Source organism: Heliangelus exortis, chromosome 1 (genome assembly GCF_036169615.1).
Source record: "Heliangelus exortis chromosome 1, bHelExo1.hap1, whole genome shotgun sequence".
NCBI classification, from domain to species: Eukaryota; Metazoa; Chordata; class Aves; order Apodiformes; family Trochilidae; genus Heliangelus; species Heliangelus exortis.
This window is the reverse complement of record NC_092422.1, coordinates 119,243,029-119,251,917: the sequence shown is the minus strand read 5'-3', so window position 1 is coordinate 119,251,917 and position 8,889 is coordinate 119,243,029.

The following is an 8,889-nucleotide window of genomic DNA, read 5'->3' as shown; positions in this document are numbered from 1 at the left end:
GTTAGTCTTCTTGGGGCACTATAGGAGATTTACTGTGCTTATTGTCTTTTGCCACTCCCTATTTGTTGTATCTTCTCAGTTCAGAACAAACTTCTTAGCTATCTTTCTCTCTCAGTCTTTGCATCTTTGTGCCACTAAAGCCCGTGGAATACTCCTCATTTGTCAGAGCTCTGAAGTAATGCATAGCCTTGTATGTCTTGCTATTGAATTTTATTAAGCCAGAGGACAGTGCTGGACATTTTATGTGATTTTTTTTTCTATTTCAGCCAGTAAAGCTTTGTGACATGGAAAATCATTAAAAAAAAAAGAAAAAGAAAAAAGTAGTTTCCTAAAAATCTAAGAAGTTAAAAATGAAGCCAGGCCCAAGATTACAGGGAAACTGGAGATTATGGACTATCGAACAATTCTAAATAAGAAGGCCTGCAAGATTTTCCTCATGAACTATGGATTCTGTAGATACCTGGTGGCCTTTGCAATGGTGACTGGCTTTACCTTTGCCTACTTTATATTTACATTGCCTTTCTATAGAGAGAAGGAAATTGATCACTTTTTCTGTGACATGGCTCCTTTCATTCTGGTTGCTTGCTCTGAAAATAATGGAATTTAAACTGTAATTTTTTTTTCTGTATTGTGGTTGTCTTTGGTTTATTCTTTTTGATTCTTCTCTCATACATTTTGATTTTCAACACCATCCTCAAGATCCTCTCTACTGAGGGGAACATAAAGCTTTTTCCACTTGCACGTCCCATCTCACTGTGATTGTTGTGCACTTTAGGTGTGGCTCCGTCATCTATTTGAGTCCCAGATACATCTGTTCACTATGGGAGAACACCTTTATTTCTGTCTCTTACACTGTGGTGACTCCTTTGCTGAACCCTCTGGTTTATAGTCAGAGGAACAAGGATGTGCACTTGTCCCTTTGGAAAACCTGGGAAGAAAATTGTGCACATGAGTGAGAAGTGAGCATCCTGAAGTTCTAGTGTGAATGGGCTCTCACCTTAGGTAGATGACAGTTTTGGACTTGTGCACTGAAAAAAAAAGGGTACAATTCTATTTCAAATAATGCTTGCTGTCAACCTGCATAATCCCGTACTAATCTGTCACAGGAGAAATTACATGACTAAAAGCTGACCTGTGGCCACCACTCACTGCCAGGTACTGCTTGCTCAGAGCATATACTTTCCATAACTGCTCCAAGAATCCCTCAGGATTTGGCCTATTCCTTTTTAAAGGCTGCTGCACAGCCTAGCCTTTACTCATTAGGATAAGTGACAGGAACCTCTATGAGAAAGTTCATTTTTAACCACACTTGGCTTTTGCAATACCTGTGAGCTTAAGCCCTCCTATGTGTGAACACTTGGCAATACCTCAAGACTCTGCTTGCCCAGACAGTGCAGGGGAGGGTCCTGAAGTGCCAGGAGAGGAGCCACACCAAGAGCCACCTCATTAAGGTGCCAGCATTTCAACGATAAAAAGACTGATGGGGTTTCCAGAGGCAGCACAGGAGGTTCCCAGTGCCATTGTTGTTCTGCAAATGAGGACACAGTGTGGGTTGTTGGGAGTTCTTGTTTTGCAAAAAGTATTTCCATGTTTGCTGGGAATGGTGTGAGGGGCTGGCTGCTCAGAGCCACCAGATCTTTACTTGATGAAGGCCCCAGGACTGTGAGCAAAGCCAATGCAACAACAGACAGCTCGTCCCCAAGACAAAGACAGATGATGACTTCAGCTTCACTGCCTTCCTTGTCCAGAGGCAACCAGCACCACCCCATCTGCAGCTCTCCCCTTCTGACGCAGCAGTAGACAGCTCCAGGCTTCACCCACGGTTCCCACCTGCCTACCCACAAAGGGACCCTCAGCAGATTTGTACTGCCTGTGCATAGGGGAAGGCACTTCTTCACCTGCCTTGTCCACTCTCATGTCCATAATAAATATAACCCTTGTAATGTTGGCAGGCACACACACAAATACATTGTCACATGTATTCCAATGACAGCTTGCTGGGAATAAAAGCTCAGCTCATGCTGGTGTTATGCTGAATCCAAAACGTTTTACTGTGGTTGAGACTGCTAAATGGTGATCCAGATCAGGAAACAAGGGTCACTCATTCAGGGGAACGACAAACACCCCATTTCATTCTTTATGTGTGAAAGGCATAACACTGAAGGTTTTTCCTGGTCACCAGCTCTTCCTTTGTCTTGTCTCAGCAAATATGGGACTTTGTCCTCTCCAACTTTCCCATGTTGTCCCTGGTAATTCTTTCTACAGATCGAGGCTCCCATTTTGTCCAAAACTTCGGATGAATGCCATAGGCGACCTCTTTCCCTACCTGCACTACTTTCTTCCCTTGCAGCATTTTCTGTCCCTTCACCTGAAGCGAATGCTCTGAAAATGCCTGATGACATTTACAGCAGGTCTGGAGATGCCTCCTCTTGAGTCGCTCTGCTCTGCCAAACCTTCCTTCTGCCCACATCCCCTGTTCTCTGGCCATTCCCCCTATTAGGATTTCTCCCACAGTGCCCCACACAGTGGAAACAACCTTACTGGTTTGGAGATAGCTGCTCCCTCCTGTCCCTACCGTGCCTGGGAAAGAGTGCTGTTCTTCTCACATCACATAGAATGGGGACAAACCTGCAGTGAGGACTGGAAGCCACTGAGCCAAGAAGGCCAACAGCAGAGATGTTGTAAGCTGTGACAAAGCCTGGACTTTGAAAGTCTCAGAGTCAGCATCCGCTCTCCTCCAATCCAGTTTTGTCCCATAGTTAGAAAAAAAGACTTTGTGATTAAACAAATGCAAGGTATGTTTACTTTTATAAACAGCAAGTACAGTGTGCGAATTTAACATGCCTTGGCATGGTTCAAACTTAAGGACATGCTCTCCTGTATCACATTCTCATGTCAGGTTATCTTGTGCAATACACACCTCAAAACTAGGAAGGGAGAGAATCAAAACAATGGTTATTCTTGGCTTATTTGCAGTTTGCCAGGTGTGATTTAACCTTTCATTTAACCTTTGATTGCCCCAATATACAGAAAATAATGGACATCTCCTAGCATTGTAGCAGGTGACTTTGTTGCATGTGGAGCATTGATTCTCAGTCAGGAATAAAAACTTATTTCAAAAATTCCCTTATAGTGTCAGGATTTATGTTAGGATTGTTTACATCAGCAACAAGAAGATGATGGTGCCACTGAGATTATTTCCCAGGTGTCTGAGGGATGTGTTTCGGTGCTATCTATTGTCTCTGAGGCAAATTGGAGAATGCCAAGCACCAGGGGGGCCAGGCAGCCTCTGCCATGACTGCGATGGCACAAAGAGGTCCCACCCACACATGAGAGCTCCTCTGAGGAGAAACTTCTGTAGGAATTGCAACCCCTCAGGCAAGACACAAGCCTCACCCTGGCAGAGACCCATCCAGCATGAGTGGAGAACACAGAGAATGGAGCAACGCTGAAGAGGAGAAGAAATGACTTGGTCTTGGATCAAGAGTTCTTCTGGATGATCAGGACCACCTCCTGGCTCTCCCCCAAGGGAACCAATGTGGTGGAGAGCCCACACTCAGGACAATCCTGTTATATGGGCAAGGGGCTATGGGAGGGCCTGCAGCTCTGAGGCCATTGCCAGCTGACCCCTTTATTCCCCACATTCCTCCCTTTTTGCCCCACACGCCCATTCCCTGTCTGTGGTCACACTTGGGCTCCTGCACGGGAACCCTTCTCCCCTGGAGGAGGAAGGCAAGGAAGGCTGTGAGGGAACGAACTGGCAGAACACCCAAATGCAGGCAGGAATGCTACCACCTGCAAGGCATGCTCCAGGCATGGCATGGCATTACAAAGGTTTTTATTGTAGCCTTAGGCCATAGAGATGGATTTGGCAAGAGCTTGCAAACATGACAGCCCTTGCCTTGCCTCCGCGGGGCAGGAGCTTTTGCTTTCTTCTCACTTAACGGCAGCAGTGGCACGGGCAGGTTCAGCCCTTCTCCTGGGGCGTCTCTTCTTACTCTCCGTCCTCCTGCGCTTGGAGGCCGAGGCCGCGCGCTTGCTCCGGGAGACAGCTCTGTTGCTGCTTCTGGGCAAGCTGATGCGCAGGAACTGCTTGGGCAGAGCGGTCTTTTGAATAGCTTCCTGCAAGTGCGACGGGGAAATGCACCGCTGCTTGTTCTTCTTGGAGTTCTTGCCAGCCACCTCCAGGGTCTTGCGTGTGACGCACTGCAGCACCGCAGCCAGGTAGACGGGGGCCGTGACCCCAAAGCGCGCGGCAAAGCGGCCTCTGCGCAGCTGCCTTTCCACGCGGCTGACGGAGAAGAGCAGCCCGGCCTGCGAGGACCGGGAGAGGCGGCTCTGCTTGGCCTTTGCTTTGCTGCCTGTGTTGGGGTCCTCAGGACGCGTGACTTCGGGCTCGCTCTCCTCAGGCTCGGACTCCGTGCACGACTCCTCTTCTCCGGATGTGGTGTTTGCCCCTTCCTCCCACTGGTCCCCCCACTCTGCATCTTCCTGTGCCATGCCTGCCTCTTCCTTGCTTTTCTTGCCGGCCCTCACTGGTGGTTGCTGTCTCTGGGCTCTGCTCTGGTCCTCGTCAGCCTCGCCTTGTCTGTGGCAGGGCCACCAGGACCAGCCCCTCTTTGCCCGAGCCCCTTGGAGGAAGGGCTCTGGCTCAGCCCCTGTCCTGCACAGGCTCTGGCCCTTTGCTCACCTGGGCAGCAGGAGTTGGGTTCCCCTCGCCTGGCAGGGACCAATAGGGAAGGATTTCCTCTGTGACCTCACCTCTGACCTCATACCTGATGGCGCTGCCCCTTGCTAGGGGCTCAGGGAGCGGCTCTCATCCCCACCTCTGATCCCCATTTCCCTGGCAGAGGCTTTCCCAGTGCTTCCCATGCACCAGGGAAGCCTCTACAAGGCGGGGTGTCCTCCTCTGTGTTCTCCTCCCGGGCCTTGCCCTGCCACAGCTCTCCTTTCAGCCCTCACCTCTCCCCTCTGATCTAAACTTACTTTGCCACTCCTGGGGGGGAAGAGGACCTCCTTCCCACTATCACAGGATTCCTGAGTCATAGGCTGCCCGGACACAGGTCCTGTTGGGTCCTGCCTATCAAGTTTCATAGCTAGTAAAGCAGCAGCTACTTTAGCATCTTCATCTGCGTCCTGGCACTTGTGATTGCGTGACTTGCATGGACAGCGATGGATCTGAATGTTTCACGTTCAGTCCTAGCATGTTGGTTACACTGGCTGATTCCTATTGATGCTGCTTTCTTATGGTTACATTGTAAATAAAATTCCCTCCACTGAAGAGACGCAAACCGATTTTCCTAAGTGTTTTTTCTGGTTTATATGGTATATTTGATTCCCAAATCCACATGTGTCTTGGATGAAGACACTTATCTTCCTGTCACTGTAATGAGACTGTAATGAGTCTCTTGTTAAACTCTACTAGATTATAACCTGAACAAACAGAGGTCTTCCCTTAGGAAGACCTTTGGCAGAAAAGAGGCTTCTTAGAGCACATTCAGGGCTCAGAGAGTAGGCTGTGATATCACAACTGCTGCACGAGAGACTCTTGCCTATACAGTGTGTTTGGAGAATTAAGTGGTCCTCAGAAATCATTCTCATGCAAGAGAATCTTCAGCCAACAGAGGCCAATAGAAACAGAATTTCAGAAATTTATACAGGATAGCAGCATTGGCAACTCCTTCCTGGGCACGCTTAGGTTCCTTTCCACCAGGCCATTTTTGACCCATTTGAATTGTAGTCTTTCTAGAATGTCCACCTCCTTCTGGTTGTTTCTAAGAAGAGACTGTGTGGATGCTGATATCGTCAGGCCTGCAATAGACATCAGTATGGTGATACCAGCATGCTTGATCTGTCCATCTCTGATGGTCTCCTGCTAACCACTGAAAGCATCCTGCTCCCTGCAAATCTTCCTGACTGAGGAAGTTGCTTTGACATGTGTTCTATGGTCAGAACAACATGCTTGCTTTATGATCCTGACTGGGTTGTGGTTATTGAGGGCAGGGATACCCAGCAGGTACTCTTGGACAGCCCAAACCATGATTTGCATACCTTATTATTCCATTCCTCCCATTCTCCACTGCAATCTCCTCCCACGTAAAAAAACTGCCCCCCCCCCCTTTTTTTTTTTTTCACTAATCCCAGTTTTACAACATCTACATCTACTACTTTTTGAGATTGAGGATACTGTTACCTGGACAAATTTGTCCCTCTCTCATATTACTCATATAACTTAACCAAGCTGCTGTTGCAAAATCCTTGGCACCAATATTCCCTCCTGTTATGTGTGAACCTCCTGAATCATGTGTGATTTCTCACATGAACAGTCCCGTAGCCACCTGAGCAGTCCAGCCAGTCTTCATGGTGCTGGCTGTAGCTTTGGTCAGCCTTTCACACAATTTCTCATGCCACAGCCAGTCTTCTCCTCTGTCTGGGTTGATTAGCTTACCCTCAGGGCACAGCCAGCAGCCTACATGTGCCTTGAAGCCAAAGAAAGGAAGGGGCTGCAGGGGATGGCAGAGAAGCGGTGTAGCTGCAGTGGGCAGCACAGCCCCATGGGGGTTGTCACAGCACGGATCAGAAGCAGCCAGAGGCAGCTTTGCACCTGGGGAGTTTCTGGGGAGGGCAAGGGTCAGCTCCTGCTTCCACATGTCCTGAGCCACAGCAAATGGAAAAGCAGAGCTATTTAGGCATGTTTAGAGGCTGATTCATGTGTCATGGGCAGGCACCCTGCAAGGCTGCTGCACAGCACAGTCAAGGGGCTGTGGTACTATTGCAGCGTCCACTGGGTTGAAGCATAAGGATTTGGCAAGAGCGTTGCACGTGGGACAGTCCTTTCCTTGCCTTAGCATTGTAGGACAAGAGTCTCTGCTTTCTTCTCACTGAGGGTGACGCTCCTGTGTGCAATCCCTGCTGTGGCTGACTGTTCAATATTCCCCTTCTTGAGAGGTGAGGCAACTGACTTGTTTTTTCTGTGTGCTCCTCCCTGCAGCTGGTAAGGTCTGCCAGCAGCTTCTTAAGGCCAAAGTATCTTTTGACAGTCTGGAGAACTGTGTCATTATGATGCTCCCTCTGCTGTGTACTTCTGTGATTCACATGGTTCAGGGAAGAAAAATTCTCTTGCAGGTTTACTAAGAGTATTACCTAATAGCACTCACTATTCTTGCCTGATGCAATTTTTATTTTTAGAGAGTGTTGAAGAAAAAAAGCAAGAGATACAAATTCAGTGAAAGGCTATAGACTTGTGTGGGATTATGCAGAATTGCAGACTAAGAAGCAAAAGAATGATCTGAAGAGCAGGATGGTCTTGCTCTTCAGTTGTGTTCAGAAATAGACAGCTTTATCAGAAGGGACTCAAACACTGTTTCTACCATTGGCTCTTTTCCATGCAACAGAGTAAACCAAAAGCAATGACATTTCTGAAATTCAGAAATAATCATGTCTTATCTTGCTTACCAGCTGTGGCCATAAACTTTGTAGAAGATGTCAGACCACAGAGGTCTGAACAACTGATTCCCCACTGATATTTAGACTCTCTACATCTCTAAGAGGCCAACCATTTCCCTTTCCAAAGAGCGTTCTGCCAAGCTAAATGAGACAGGATATTCAGCCTTTCTTCTCTAATGGGGGCTTTACATTCCCATCCTTAGCACAGCCTTTTTCTGTACTCTATTTTTTTTTTCTCTTCTGACCAGAAATGCTTTAACTGTAACATGATTTGAGATGAAGAAAATCCTGAGCACCACCTTGTCTCTGATTCAGACAGGAACACGTTTACCAGAATTTATCATGCTCACAGGATGCAAATGATCTGCATATATCCTATGACCAGCTTTCACAGTAATTTTCAGCAGATGGACTTATTGTTTCTTCTAGTCAGCTGATTATATCAAACCTTTAAATTCTCATACTTATGCCATATTTTAATACTTCAAACAGTCAGAAATATTCTCACTCTCTCTTAAGGATCAGTTAAGAAATGAAGAAAGGACAGTCCCAGAAGTTCTGAGGAAGATTTGTTTATGTTCCTGATCGTTTTTAGAACGCTTTGCAGTTCTAACACAAGGTAGAATAGTGTATGTAAGCCCATTAACATTAATCACTCATATGATGATGTGCATGTGCAATGTATTTATGTTCCATTTATAATTTTGCTGAATTACACAAATTGAACCATAAATTCCAGACAACCTGCTTTTATCATGCACATTGAAGGTTTCAAAACTGTGGAAGCCTTAAAAATGAAGAGGGGAATAAAACTCCATAGATTATGTATTCTCCTAATCCTCTTTTCATTAAGAATCATGACTGTCTGCCTTTCTACTCCAGGTAGAATCACTGACATTTTGTCATCAACTGAATTTAGCTCTTGGTCTAGAAAATCTTGTCTCATGATCCCAGTTATGCCATTTAGAAACTTTATTACATGCTAAATTGGCCATAGGAAATTTTTCAGAAATACCAATAGTTCAGCAAAGCACTGCCCTACCACGATAACAAATTGCTGTTCTTCAGAGAAATTCAATGATTGAATAGGTTTATGGGAGGTACACCCCAGTAGAGCAGGTGGCAAACTTCTCATTGATTGCCACTATTTAACACTACGCCTGAAATTAACTAAATGACAGATGCTTTCTGTTAATCCCCCTCCCCACCATTATAAAGAAAGGAGAAAGGATAAGGGAGAGGGACTTATGGGTTGGAAACTAAACTACACAACTTTAGTGAAACAGTAATGATTAAAAAAGAAAGATTTTTAAATATATACACAAAAACCCAATACTATGTTCCTCCCCTCCTCCCCCCAGTAATGCCCATGTCACCACTAAGGCTGCAGGGCAGCTCTGGAAAGGTCCAAGGATGAGTTCATGGAGTCAGCAGAATTCAGGA